The following is a 15,620-nucleotide window of genomic DNA, read 5'->3' as shown; positions in this document are numbered from 1 at the left end:
AACCTTTTCACAAGTCGCGCCGGTAGCGCCATTTGCTCAGGTCGTGCCGGTCACGGTGGATTTTTTCAGTCGCGCCGATCTTCAATTCCTAAGTTTCGGTCGCGTTAGTCTGGAATTGTCAATATAAAATCGGACCGGTCTAGAATTTCCAAAATTGGGTCGCGTTGGGCTTTTCTTAAATTGCACTACTAGATTATTTTCTTAAGTCGCGTCGCTTAAGTCTTTTCTTAAATCGGGCCCCTCAAGTTTAGGAAAAGACTTAAGCCACGCGACTTATGAAACGTCTAACGCTGCAACTTAAGAAAAGACTACGGCGTGACCCAAGAAAAGACGGACAGCGCGATTTACGAAAAAAGTGACGCCACGATTTCAGAAAAGACTACGGCGTGACCCAAGAAAATACTGACAGCGCGATTTACGAAAAGACCGACGGCTCCACTTAGGAAAGACTGGAAAGACTGGAGCCGCGAGACTTACGAAAAGGCTGACACCGCGACCTAAGAAAAGACTGGCAGCGCGACCCAAGAAAAGACTGATAAAGCGATTTCTAAAAAAAACCAACGGCGCGACTAACGAAAAAAAATGACGCAGCGATATAAGAAAAGACTGACGGCGTGAGTCAAAAAAATACTGATGGCGTGACTTACGAAAAGAACGACGACGCGACTTAGGAAAAGACTTAAGCCGCCGGACTTACAATAAAGGCTGACACCTTGACTTAAGAAAAGTCTGATGGCGCGACCCAAGAATAAACCGGCGGCGCGATTTAAGATAAGACTACGGCGTGACCTAAGAAAAGGCGGACTTACGATAAAGCCGACGGCGTGACTTAGGAAAAGACTTAAACCGCGCGACTTATAAAAAAGTTGACACCACGACTTTAAAAAAATCTGACGGCGCGACCCAGGAATAAACTGACGGCGCGATTTAAGATAAGACTGACGGCATGATAAAAAAAACTGACGGCGCGATTCAAGAAAACTAACGGCGCGACTTACGAAACACCCAACGGCGCAATTTACAAAGAAAGTGACGCCACGACTTAAGAAAAGACTACGGCTGACCCAAGAAAAGATTGACAGCGCGATTTACGAAAAGATCGACGTCGCAACTTAGCTAAATATTTAAGCCGCGCGACTTACGAAACTGTTAAAACTGCGACCTAAGAAAAGACTGACAGCGCGACTTACAAAAAAAAGACTGACGCCGTGAGCAAAGAAGAGGTTGACGGCGCGAATTGCAAAAAGACTGACGGCGCAATTTAAGATAAGAGTGATTGCGCGACTAAAAAAAAGACTGACGGCGCGACCCAAAAAAAAACTGACAGCGCAATTTACGAAAAAACCGACGGCTCAACTTAGGAAAAGACTTAAGCCGCGCGACTTACAAAAAACCTGACACCGCGACCTAAGAAAAGACTGATGGCGTGAGTCAAGAAAAAGATGACGGCGCGATTTAAGGAAAAACTGACGGCGCGACTTACGGAAAAACTGACGGCGCGATTTTCAGGAAAGAAGTGACGCCGCGGCTTAAGAAAAGACTACGGCCTAAACCAAGAAAAAGCTAATGGCGCGACTTACAACAAGAACGACGGCGCGTTTTAGTAAAAGACTTAAGCCGCGCGAATTGCGAAAAAGCTGACACCGCGACTTGAGAAAAGACTGACGGCGCGACCCAAGATTAAACTGACGGCGCGATTTAAGATAAGATTCTCTGGGCAATTTAAGAAGAAACTGACGGCGCGACTTCAGAAAAGACAGAAGGCGCCACCCAAGAAAAGACTGACGACGCGACTTACAAAAATACCGACGGCGCGACCCTAGAAAAAATTGACGGCGCGATTTAAGATAATTCTGACGGCGCAATTTAGGAAAAAAATGATGGCGCGACTTAAGAGAAACTGGCTGCGCGACTCAAGAAAAGACTGACGACGCGACTTACAAAAAACCAATGGCACGATTTACGAAAAAAAACTGACGCGGTGACATAACAAAAGACTGACGGCCTCAGCCAAGAAACGAATGATGGCGCGACCTAAAAAAGACTGACGGAGCCATTTCATTAAAAAACAACGGCGAGACTCAAGAAAAGGCTTAAGCTGCGAGACTCTCGAAAACACTGACGCCGCCGCTTAAAAGGAGACTGACGGCGCGACCCAACAAAAGACTGACGGCGCGACTGTAGAAAAGACTGACGGCTTGACTTACGAAGAGTCCAACGGCACGACTCGCGAAAAGACTGACACCGCGACTTAAGAAAAGATTGACGGTGCGACTCAAAAAAGACCGACGCAGCGAATCAAGAAAAAACTAACGGCGTGACTTACGAAAAGACTGGCGGTGCGACTTACGAATAGACCGACATCGCAACTTAAGACTGACGGCACGACTTAAGAAAAGACTGACGGCGAATTTAACCCGCGGCGCGACTGCAAAATGAAGTCTGCAACGGTATGCGTCACTTATTACAAAATCTTTTCAAGGTTTTGTTTAAAATTTTTCTCAAAAAGAAATTACTTCGTACGTTTGTTAGCTTATCTTAATTGTGATTGGTTTACGACTTGTCTACTTTATGATTTTTGATTGTTATTAGCTTACGGATTTGTCTTCTTTGTGACATGTCTACTTTTTGACTCTACGCCGATAGTTGCTATGCTAATACAGTCTTAGATTGAAACTAGAAGACAACTTGAATCAATAAAACAAAATCAATTCGAGTGCATTCGTTTATTGGTTCAAAGTTTATTGGTTCAAGAATCTTGCCACAATAATAAATTTGAGATCACATGGGTGCGTTGGAATTGGACGAACACAGTAGGACTTACAAGACTGCTCATATCAGGGCGAAGCCCTGAATGTTCTGACTATCTTTTAAGGTTTATGGAGCAGTAATAACATTTAAAAAATTGAATGTAATAAAACAAAATGACATTTTTTTTCTCCGAAAATTGAACTTTTTTTAAACAAAAATCATCACCCCACACGCCATATAAAGTAGAAAAGAATAGAGTTCGCTGTTAGTAACAATCAATTATGGCAAATAAGCTTATTTCAACCAATTTGGAACGATTTCTAGAACGGGTTAAATCTCCGCTTTCGCGTTAAAAGCGCGAAATATATCGCGCGTCAATTGTCCCAAATTGGCCAAAATGGCAATCTTTAAACACCCATTACTTTACGAAAAATCATCACAGGTGAAATATTTTTCAAATTTAAGCTCAGAACAACAATACCTTTCAAACATTATTTTAAAAAAAATTAGTCAAAAAAGTCTAGTTAAAAAATCGAAATTTGGCTGAAGAAAAAAAACCCACCCCAAGCACAAATATTCCGTTACTTTCGTATCGAAAGTCGGAACAATAAACACCGAATGTACCCAGCTCGGATGATGTAAGCAAAAGTTAACATGACGCGGCTCTAGATTTGATTTGCCGCATCAATTTCTAAAGAAAACAAGACTGCTCATATCAGGGCAAAGCCCTGAATGTTCCGACTGCTTTATTGTTTATGGAGCAGTAGGAACATAAAAAACTTAAATGTTATAAAATCAAATGAATGTTTTTTTTCTAAAATTTGAAATTTTTAAATAAAAATCATCCTCCCACACGCCATTTAAAGTACAAAAAGATAAATTTCGCTACTTGTAACAAATCAATTATGGCAAATAAGCTTCGTTAAACCAATTTGGAACGATTTCTAAGACGGATTATATCTCGCTTACGCGTTAATAGCGCGAAATATATCGCGCGTTAATTGTCCCAAATTGGCCAAAATAGCAATCTTTAAACCCCCATAACTTTACGAAAATTGATCACACGTGAAAAATCTTTTCAACATTAAGCTCAAGACAACAATGCCTTTTGAATCATATAAAAAATTCCGTCAAAAATGGCTAATTAAAAAGTCGAAATTTGTCTGAAGACAAAAAAAAACACACCCCGCGCACAACTATTCCGTTACTTTCGTATCGAAAGTCGGAACAATAATTTCCTCGATGCAAAGATTTCAGATTTGGCTGCCAAGTAACTCAAAAAACTACGTATAACTCAAAAAAAAAGTTTGGATAAATTTTTCAAGAGAATGATAAGTAACAAACTTATCTCAAAGACGGTTTTTTGAAAAGTTTATTTAGTATGCTTCATCATTTACTGGGCAACGAGCTTGGACGCCGAAAAATTTACAGTCTGAATAAAAGCGCCGTGCAGGAGTGCTTCCCTCATTTTAACCTATAGTTATCATTGTTGTCATTAAACTTGATCAAACTAATTTTTGTTAAGAAAAAAAAATTGTTTTAAAAACTCAAAAATTTAGTTTTCGAGCAAAAAAATTGTCAAAAACTCAAAAGCGATAAAAAATCATTAAGGCGATCCAACTACCAAAATAACCTAGTAAATTTGAGTTTGCAAAATAGCTACTTTTTATATTATAAATATAATTATCAAGCTTCAGTTTCTCAGTTTTGATTTCTCAGTATCGCTGATCTGATTTTGCGCTTGCAAATGGGTTGCTGAGTATTCTGAAACCAATTAGTTTTTTTTTCCATTTGTAATTTGGCAACCACACGCATGTTGTAAAGTATTCAGGTACTATTTGACCAGATTATCTTTTTTATATAAAAGTGCATGAAAGCTTCATCTTCGTTGGCATCATATGATTTGTTTCCCATCTAAAACCCAATAACCAAGTAAAATTTTACTAAAATCTTGAATATTTCTCAAACAATCCTCAATTTACCGTCCTCCAAAACTGCAATTAGTCCAGCCATTTCTTCACAACTTTCACTTCTTTCACTTCTCGCCTTAATAATTCTAAAAAAAATGAAAAATTGAAATTCGTTGCCTTTATTTTCAGAACATTTCTTAGTGATTGAAACGCGTAATGAAAAAAGAGACTTTTTTGGTCTAAATTAAAGCAACAGTTCTACAGAAGTCAATTTATTTTTGACCAAAATTCTTCCTTAAGTCGCTTGTAAAAGATTATGAAATGAGCCCAATATACAATTGAACACACTTTCATTGTAAAATATCTCGTGCAAGCGTTTTTGTCTTTAAAAAATAATTTCAAAATTTTTCATAATTCATCCATAGCCTTTATTCGTCTAAAAAAATTCCATTTTTGCTTTCTTTGTTTTATTTCTTACTCAAAAGCAAATAACAACCATTTTTTCATCTTAAAAACCAATAAGTTAAATGCTAGGAGTAGCTCAGGTGAAATGAATTCGACGATATGACGTATAAGAAGGTTTTTATCACAGCTTTCTCGATTCAATTGAAGAACAAAGGGCAGAAACGTATGTCAAGAGCACAGAACAATAAGAAACCGTATAAACCCCGGTCATCAAAAAGCAACAAGCCTTGCATATTTTGTGGTGATGATGAGTTAGGACCGAAGTGTATAACTCATAGAGTAATTTCGGATAGGGTACACCGTCTGCTCGTCACGCTATCTTATTTTCGGCCGGATAGATTCGTGCAACTTCTTAGTCTAATACCAATCCTAATCTTACTCTTATACTATCTAGTCTCAGGTTGTTTAACTAGTCTCTGCTAGGCTCAATAGATCTAGGGTATACTGGTTTATTGCGGTTGCTGAAGTCTTCTTGGAGAGTCAACTAATTTCTAAGTTAAATTCAAATCTCTCTGGTGCTGAAATTACAAGTAATTTCAGCACTTACAAATAAGTGGGTTGTTAGTTAGATGGATCATGATTGGTTAATATTAAATACTTTACAGTGGTAAAATATCTAATTTATCCAATCATAAAATGTAGTTTAGATCAAGTTCCACCCATCCGGGTTTTACAGAGTTTTTTAGAATAGTCTTTCTGCAATTCAAAGGATGGATGATGGACGTTGATATTTGGCGAACATCTTATTTCTTCTGGGTTTTCTTATTAGAGAAGCCCCAGATTCAATCGTTGTGTCTTCTCAAGACAACGACTGGGTTTTCGCAACAAACTCAAATCTGATTTCAGAATGGTTGGCTATGTCAGGTTTTTCTGTTTCATTGATGAGAACTTCTTTGTGTTTTGATCTTGTTTGGGAATGGCGTGGAGATTGTGCGTGGAGGGGATGCCTGGTTACTCGGATCTGTACGTATACTTGAACATCGAGGTGGTCATTGGTCTAGTTCAATGAAGTCCTTTTCTGCGAAGTCAAGTCGTACTTTGAGTTGTGATTGTAGGCGGCATATTGATTGTGGTTGGCCATTCTTTTTCGAGTGTAGTGGGGTTGTTTTGTCTTTGGATGTTCGTCCTTGGTGTTGTATTCTGGTCTATGTATTGCATAATGTAATTTACATTTTATAAAACTTTTATTAGTTTAATATTTTTTAATTATGATTTTAGTTAGTTGTTTCCACAAAAGCTTTTTGTTTTAGTTCAATTATTTTGAAGAGTTACTCACCCTTGAGTAGCTCTTATTAAAAATAGAAGTGTGTGTCACAAAGCGTGGATGTAGCGCGGTGGGTTAGGCCGGCTATAGAGCATGCTCAGGACGTCCTCTTCTGGTGGGTTAGGCCAGGAGTGGGAGTATGATTGCATGCGGTTTTTGTGAGAGGTCCTGTTATGTGACAACGTTTTATGTTGGGTTTGTTGTGGTTTTTCTTATGTTTTGTTGGTTGTGTCCTTTTTTTCAAAAATCAAATTGTTTGTGGTATGGGTTTGTCTTTCGACTTTTTTGTGTTTTGTTATTTCTTTCTTAGACTTTATAATAGTCTTCAAAAGAATAAATTATCCAGTTTTAAACTGGGTTAATCCGGTTTGGGTACCGTTGGTTTCCTTTTCTTAGTCATGCTGTTATGCTATGTGTTGTGGTGTTTAGTAAGCTGCATTGGTTAGTTTTGTTTAGTATATAATTCCTTTCCAACCGGGTTAAAGGAAAGTTTGAAACTTGTTATCGTGTGTTAGAGTTGTTGAGTGTGAAAGCTTGAAACTAAAATTCATTATTTAAACAATTCTTCGTGGGCGAGCTGTGCGAATTTGGATAGAATTCTTGTGCGAGTGAATGAAAATATCAAAAGGTTAGTACTGCATTTGCTTCTTATTAATTTATTACATAGAATTTTTAATTTTACTGCTATTTATTGGGAAAGATTTAAGTTACAAATTTTCATCATAATTAGATTTACTGCTTGTGGGGGAAAAATTTATAAATTAAATTACTGCATTGGTATTATATTTATTTAATTGTTGGTGCAAACATTTAATAGAGTTTTAAACAGTGTTTGAAAAAGTTTGCTATTTTTTTTATTTTTCTTTTGTGAATTTTTCAGATGATCGTTGGATGAAGGCTAAAATTCTAAAGAAAACATGATTAAAGAATGGTTAGTTTCTAATTTTAATAACTAGTTAATAATATGTATAGTTCATACTTACCTGTTAGTCGTCGGGGAAGAAACCGTGGGGGAAGATGTCGTGGATGAGATCTGAAGTTGTTAGTAATTTAGCTAAGATGCGGATGATATTTTTAGTTTGAAGCAGTGGCCAAAGCAATTGAAGTGCTTTAATGGTGAATAGTTCTTCAGTGCCAACTGCAAACTCGTAAGGTGTGTTTTGGATTAGATTATATAATTTGTGATTGAATTTAGTGTTGTGGATGAATTCTAAAATGGGGATTTCTATAGGTTGTACAAATTCGTGTGGGATAAGGAAGGGTCGGGATTCTTCGGCGTTGAGGGTCTTGGTGATGGGGCAAAAGATATACATTTGGGTTATGGGATCATAATTTCGAAGAATACCATGAAGGTTAGTATCTTTAATGCAATATGTGAAGTTAAGAAAGAATGGTGATGTGTATTTGGAATTGATGAATTGAAAACGATGGTGTGGTTGTCTGGAGGGAGTGTGTAGGTCAAAGTGATTTTGGATGAAACGATAATATGTATATGTGTGTGTTTGTTTAGTGCGCAACATAATATCGTGTGAGCAGTGCAAATCTCTTTCATGTGGTGCAAGGAAATGAAAGGTTAGTGAAAATATTTGGAAGCGTTCTTTAAAACTTTCGTAGGCTTGTGTGTCTATTAGTGCTTCTGAAATAATGTGGTCAAACTTGCGATCGAAGATATTTAGTGTAAATACATATGGTGTTTTAATGAAAAATTTCTCTGTGATTTGTGGGTTAGCGAAGCGATCGTCGTCTAAGAATTGATCTTGGTTAGCTCTGATGATGTTATGATCGTAATATTCTAGTGTATATTCATTAGCTCGGGGTGCAGTGTGTGTTTTTAGTGATTTTTTATATCCAATGTAAGTAAATTGTCTAGGTGTTAGTGGTGTAGTGAGTCGATATAGCATGTCCTTACTTCGTTCTATATCGATGTGAGTGTTAGATAAAGGTAAGCAAAGGGGATTAGTAAAATGATAATATGAGGTCCAAGAAAGAGTAGGCATTAAAACGTATTCGTCTACAAAGCTGCGTGTTTCGTTAGTGTCGTGAGGGGTGTTTAAGGTGTATTGTGGAAATGAGGGTAAGGTGATAGCTAAAAATTCTTTTGTGTTAGTGTGATTTGGGTGATTTATATATTCACGGGCTGTTCCTGGTTTTGCTGGGAAAGGATGGTTGGGGAACTTTCTTTTAAAAGTGCGGTAAGCTCTATTAGTGCTGAGTGAAGATTCAGTAGATGTGGATGATGGTGCTAATGATTCGGTATAAATTGAAGAGGGTGTAGGGGTAGGAGGGTTGGATGAATCTATTGTGGATGAAATATGGTTTATGGTGGGGGTATCAAGGTGGTAGGGTTGTTGTTGTAATGTAATAAAATTATCTAGTTCTGGGGAGATTTGGGGGGTATCTGTAGAATTGGATGATCGGTCTGAATGATATGAAGAATAGGTTGGAGTGACTTGGGAAGCATAAGAGGGTGTAGAATTGGTGGGGACGGGGTTATTTGGTAGCATTGGTTGAAAAGGGGGGTGGGAAAAAATTGAGGGGTTGGTGGGAAAATTATTGGATGGAGATGGTTCAGAGTCGGCAAATTCATCGGGGGTTTCAATATTCGGGTTATTGAGTTCTGATGTGGAGTATAAAACTGAGATGTGTGAATTAGTATCGGAATTCATGCCTGATGTTACATTACTGGTTGGGAAATCGGGTGGTGGGAAAGCAAAAAGTGGTATTATTGTAATTGGAGTAGTGAGGTTGGTTGGGTGGGAATTTGATCGGTGTAAGGATCCAAGTTGTCGGCTCATCGTGGGCTAAAAAAATTATTATTTTGAGACTGAAAAGCGGTGGTATGGGGTTGTTCTATAATTTGTTCATAAGTATTTTCATCTTGTAAGTGGCGTGTCAATATATGTTGGATGGGACTTTGTGATATGGTTGGTCTAAAATTTGGGTTATGTGTTATTGCTAAGTTTCGAAAATTACGTGGGACTAGGGATAATGGATGGTTATGTGGTAGGGGTGGTAACTGTGGTGCTGTTGGCGTTGTGTCTACATTGTTATGTTCTTCGTCGTATGTGTTCTGTCTTGTTGCTATTTTTGTGTTGTATTCTTTTATTTGTGCATCTAAAAGAATTTTGTTTATTGATGTAGAAAAAATTCCAAAAAATCCTGCAAAAAGTATGCGTGCTACACTTGCTTGTCTATTGACTTGTGTGTGTATAGCACATGTGTTATAGATTCCTTTTAAGAGTGAGAAAAGAAATCCAATAAAGTTAAACATTGCGTATAAAATAGTCAGTTTTTCTAAGATGTAGTAGGGCCATCCTAGAAAATCAAGAATTTCATTCTTGAGTGTAACAAAGCTAAAAATATTGATGGGTGATATATCTTGGGGACGGTATTTTTCACCGTTTAGATATATATAATCTTTAATGTCTTTAAAATATCCGCTATAGTCTTGCGTATAGATGTCTGCAAATCCTGCGGTTTCGGCAAGTTTGCGTAAGTTTTGGTCAATTGATTGTCTTTGTATTGTGTCCATTTGTGTTAATAATTCTTGGAATTGTTGTGTTCTAATGTGATGTTGAATATCTGATTTTGAGTATATTCCTATTGATTGTAAGTCTATATTTGGGTTTCGAGCGATAGCGCGAATGCTTTCTGGTGAAAATTTTTTGAGTGATTGCATTAATGTGGGATATGGGGTGAGAAGGTGATATTTATCTTCATCAGGGTTTAGTTGTACTACATTGTGGCTATTTTCTGATCCACATGGGACTGCGGTATCCCAGAAATAGGTTCTTCGTGAAAGTGTGTCAACGAAATGTACTTTATTCTTATAAAAGATAGGTATTCTTTTATAGCATCGTTTGTCCTCAAAAACGTATAGTGGTGATACTTTTTTGGTACAAGTATAAAACCATAAAATGTTTCCTTCATAGTCTAAAAAATTTGATCTATTTCCTGATAGTAAATATCCTGCGTAGTGTATTTTTAATACTGCTAGTGCAAGTGATTGTAATATTTGTGTTCTTTCTAATTCGCATAGTTGGTGTAGTGTTTCTAATTCAGAGAGTGACATTTCTTGAAAAATTCGGCTAATCGTGTAGTCTAGTTTCATATCTATGTGAATATCATAGTGGATATTACCGAAATATGTACTATTCATTAGTGATAGTTCTTGTAAACGTGTGCTTTGGTCGTCTTGGGGCTTTAAATGTCCACCAGGTTGACCTGTATTTTTTTGAAAATGAACTGGTATGTATGATGTTCCTTCATTTGGAGGATGACTTGTGGCGTATGGGTCGACTTTTATTTTTCCAGTGGTCATGTCGAATCCTTTTTCGTATTCAACTAGTATTTCGGAGTATTGTGTTTTGTGAAGTGGGTTTCTGTATTTACATGCAAGTTCTGTTTCTTGATATATCTGAAAACGTGTTAATTTATTTTCTATATTATGAATGTTTCTAAAATTAGAACTTATTTTTCGTAATGGATTTACTTGTTCATATGGTATTGATTGTATAAAATATTTTTCGTGAAATTTTATCATACGAGCGTGTATTTTTGCTACTTGAAATGTTGTACATGTGTCTTCGGGGAACCAAACAATTGTTGCTTGTGTTCTTGTTGTAGGGTCACAATAAACTTGGTCGTTTTTACAAGGTAATCTGATTCCTTGATAGATCATTGTGTTGTCTGATAAATCTCGTGTGAGTTGAATTTTTTCGAGTTGTATTTTCCAATCGAAAAACATTATTTCTTGGTATCCTTTATTTTTTGTGTCTGCTTTGCAGTTTGATGGGTCATTTATACCAATGTGTGGTATCCAGTGTTTATCGTGTATATCATAAGTTAATCGTCCGTGTGCGCCGTTATATGGGTACTTTTCATCTAATTTTATATGTCCTTGATATCTTTCAAGTTCTGCTTGATGTACAGAATCTGAAAAAACTTGGAAATATACTAACTTTCTATCTGTGTTTTTATTTTTTGTGATGTTTAGTCGGAGTAACTCGTTTTTACAATCTTCGGGATTGAGATGTAAAAGTCGTTCTATATTACTCTGGTAGAATGATTCATGGTCAAGTCGGTTTTTATTTCGTTTGAGACTAGTGAACAATGTACTTTCTTTTCAGAAAATGTTGCTGTGAATTTATATCCTATAACTGTTGTTGCTCGGGCTTTTGAGTAAAGTGTTGCGATTACATTTGTAGTTTCTATGGCTTGGGGTTCTGTTTCGCATTGTGATACTTGATTTATTGAATACTTGTGTAGTGTTTTTTGTTCGTTTTCTTCACAATCGTAATGTGTTACTAATAAATCTTGTGGTCCTGTGCGGGGGGAAGGGTTTATGTTTTGATTTGATGTTATTAGAAAAAGGAGTTGGAGAAAAAAATTAAAATTTTTAGAATATACATGTGTATGACAATCCTGAGTATGGGTTATAAAATGTGATGTAACCAATTGTCTTTTTGGTATATCTGTCGTATTTGTATATTACTTCAGTTGTTATAAATGGTGGTGGTAGGGATTGAGCTGTTATATTTGGTGGATTTAATGGATAGGGATGTTGAGTAATGTTGTTTAATTTAACCGTGATTTCAAATTTTAATTGTAGACTATTCTGTTGGAGTATTTGGATGTTATGAGCACGAATGTCTTCGTGAATGTCTTGTCTATATTGTAGTCTATTAAGTGCCCAATTGTGGAGTCGGTTACTTTCTAGGTGTTGTCCAAATAATGGTGGAGGTGCTGTGAATGTATTCCAGTCTAGTCTTAAAGGAATATTTGTTGATGATTGTTCTCGATATCTAGCGTCGAGGTTATTTGGGAAATTTAAGTTAAAAGGTGGTGATGAAATCTGGCTTATTGATGGTGTTGATGGTAGTGATAATGTTTCTGGTAGTGATGAGGATGTTGTTGTATCCGTAGAAATATCTATTGGATCATTGACTAAATTTAGTTCACCTTTTGTAAATGAATGTGTTGTCCAATATGGTAGTCGTGATGCCGGGTTTGGGGGTTTAAAGGGATTTTCACGTATTTGTTCAGATGTTGGTGTTGAACCTAAGTAATCTGATGGTAGGCTTGAGGTGCTACGTTGTGAAAGAAGCGTAGGGGTTTCTGGTAATATACCAATGGGGTTTTCTGGAGTGTTTTGTGATGGGGATTGAGGTATATCAAAATGAACTCGGGGAGTTTGAAAATTTCTGTTTCGTCGAGGATGTATAATTTGTCTATTTATTTCGACTGTATTTTGGTTTTGACTAGGATTTCTTATTCTACTTAATTCTTGTGGTAGTGTTGGGTATAAGTTATATGTTGGTTCGCTTAGAGGTGCTTGTCGTTGAACTGGTTCTAGTGGTTCTGATAAGCGAGCAAAGATTCAAAGGTATATGGGTTATCTTGAAAAGAAATTCGTGTAGATGTTTGGGGGTTTTGGGTAGTTGAAGGTGGTGTCGGGTTTTCTTGGGATGATGTCGGTGAAGACTGACTATGTGATTGTTGGGTAGCAATTTTTGATAGCTTTTTTGGTCTATTCTTTTAGTGAAAAAGTTTATGTTTATTATAGTATTCTTCTAAAAAAAGAATTAGAAGGATTGTTGCTAGGGCAAATGTGAGGATTGCTTTCTTTATACATTTGCATATGGTCAAAATGAGGGATGATAAAAATGTTATGAAAATTACAAATAGTAGAAAAATATCAGTTCTACTGAAAATAGTTTGTATCATTTAGACAAGTTGTATGAATCGTACCTGTGGATATAATCAAGGGTTTTTGAAAGTTGGAGAAATAGTTCGAATATAGTGTAGAAAATTAAAAAAATATTACAAAAAATGATTAAGATTATTAGAAAAGATTCAATGATATCAAAAAGAAATATTATAAAAGTTTGAAGTATCGTAAAAAATTGTTTGAGGTTTGTGATAATTATAGTGACTGATTGAGAGAAGAGCATTTACAAAATGACTTCTTGATCGAATATTTTTTGTTGTTTGGGGCAATTTTCAAGTGTGGTCGGATTATTTATTGGTTTTTTGACAAGTGGGTTGAGTTTTGTGAAAAATTGTTGGGGGCAATTTTTATGGTGATCGGGAGGTCTTCTTTGTCTTTATTTTCATTTGTCAAATGATCTGGGGTATTTTTGAGATTTTTATTCTTTAGGCTAACTAAAATGGTCGTTCTTTTACTTTAGGCTAATTTAACATATTTGTTTGGGGGATATTTGAGGTCTGAGTTGGGGAAATATTGTTGATCTTTGGTTTATTAGATAAGGGAGGGTTATGATATTATGGTGATATTTATTTTAGTTGTCAAGTTGGAGTGGTTTGCTTATTTTTGACCTGGAGGTCGTAAAGTTATAGTTATAGGTATGCCTGGAGTTTAATATCGTTCGTCTAGTTGGTTTGTGTTAGAGTTAGAGAAGGTGACGGATTGGATGAATCCTATTGGCTAATTTTGAACTAGAATCGCTGCGTGTTTGTCAGCATGTTATTTTGAAAAATGAAAGTGTAAAATGTTTCAAAGGTCTAAGATTGTGAAATACAAAATTAAAGTTGTTTTTGAAATTCGACTTTCTTTAATATTTTAGATTGTGGGATGAATAATTTATAATTTTTACGTGGTTGGTTTCTAAGTCGTGAAGACTCTCTATGTTCTGATTTATCGATTTGTTCTTGGGGTATTATTTGTTCTGTCATTTTTCTATTTTTTCTTTCTTTTTGAGATGTATTTTGATCTAGATTTTTTGTATTGTTTTTTGTGGTGGTTGATTTTTTTATTTGGTTTTTGAGGTGAAAATCTTTTTGTTCCTTTGTTGTATTTTCCGTATGTGGGTCATTTTGAATAACTTGTAAACCTGTAAAAGAATATAATTGAGTTAGTTCGCGGAGTGCGTATTCTTTTGGATATTAAGGTAATAGGTTATTTCGGTGTTGAACGATTTCTTTTTTGTCTGAGTCGGTGATTTTATATGTGACATCAGTGGGTTTTGCAATTATTTGGTATGGTCCTTTACGAAGGGGTTGTAACTTTTTAGAAATTCCTTTTTGAGTATTAAAATTGGGTATTAAAACAAATGTTCCAATTTTTAAATCGGAGGCTGCTGTAAAGCGTGAATTTATTTGTTCATTAATGTTTTGCCTTTGTAACAACTTTTTTGTTACTTTTTGGTAGATTTCATTGTGTTTTTTATCTCTGTTTAAAATCCATTCGGTGTGTGTACCGGAGGCTAATTTAAGAATTTGTGGGTGATGAAAATGATCTTCATCGTGTGTATGTAAAGGTAGGTTATAACAGATTGAGTCTTTATTTTGTTGACAATAACCTTGTGCGTTTTTATGAGAGTTTGCTGTAAACATTATTGGTTTGCGTGGCTTTTGGTTAAAAACCATTTCATATGGTGACATTCCTAGAGTTGTCGTAATTTGTGAATTATATGCTAAGGGAAATAATTTTACATCTGCTGACCATTCGGTGTATCTTGTATCATTTCCATTGATGATACATCTGAGATATTCTTGTAATGAACGGTTCATACCTTCGACTAAGCCGTTTGTCCAAGGTGCGTGAGATGTACGTGGTTTGTGTTTGATGTTATATAGATGACATAGTGTGATGATTTCATTATTTATGAATTCTGTACCGTTGTCTGTAACTAAAATTTCTGGTAGTCCAAATTTGGCTATCCAGTGTTCATAGAGTGTTGTGTAAGCGTAATAAGCGTTACAATGTGGTACTGGGTTAAGTGCTACATAATGTGTAAATGCGTCAACAATTACCATGATGTAGGAGTTTCCTTCTGATGAGGGTGAAATTGGTCCTTTTGTATCAAAGGAGATACGGTGGTTAAAGTACAAACTTTGTCCTTTAAAGTCTTGTTTTTGTGCTATTTGTTTTTGATTTGGGTAAGGTTTATTTAGTTGGCATACTATACAGTCATTGCATAGTACTTTTATCCAAATTGGTGCATTTGGGAAATAAAAGTTTTGTATAAAATTTGAATATGTTTTCTCTGATCCAGAGTGTCCTTTAATATTTTGTGTATGTGAAATATTAAAAGCTATGAGAATCATACTTAGAGGGAGACAGGGAACTGTAGATTCATTTAATTTGTATTCTAGAAGGTCTGTGTTTTCGTTAATTGTTGTATTATTGAATTTTCGAAAATATCGGAGGAGTGTTTTATTTCCTAAAATAGTTGTATCTGCCTTGACGGGTTTAGTTTTATATTTGT

At 36.0% G+C, this 15,620-nt stretch overlaps 1 protein-coding gene across 1 annotated transcript in view; it reads left to right on the top strand.

The window, feature by feature from the left end:
- The window catches only part of LOC134845134 (26S proteasome non-ATPase regulatory subunit 1-like), a 428,069-nt gene that overhangs the window by 326,664 nt on the left and 85,785 nt on the right, over positions 1-15,620 (top strand). The window lies entirely within an intron of this gene.

The sequence above is a fragment of the Symsagittifera roscoffensis genome, chromosome 4 (assembly GCF_963678635.1).
Source record: "Symsagittifera roscoffensis chromosome 4, txSymRosc1.1, whole genome shotgun sequence".
Lineage (NCBI taxonomy): Eukaryota > Metazoa > Xenacoelomorpha > Acoela > Convolutidae > Symsagittifera > Symsagittifera roscoffensis.
This window is presented reverse-complemented; position numbering and strand designations above follow the sequence as displayed.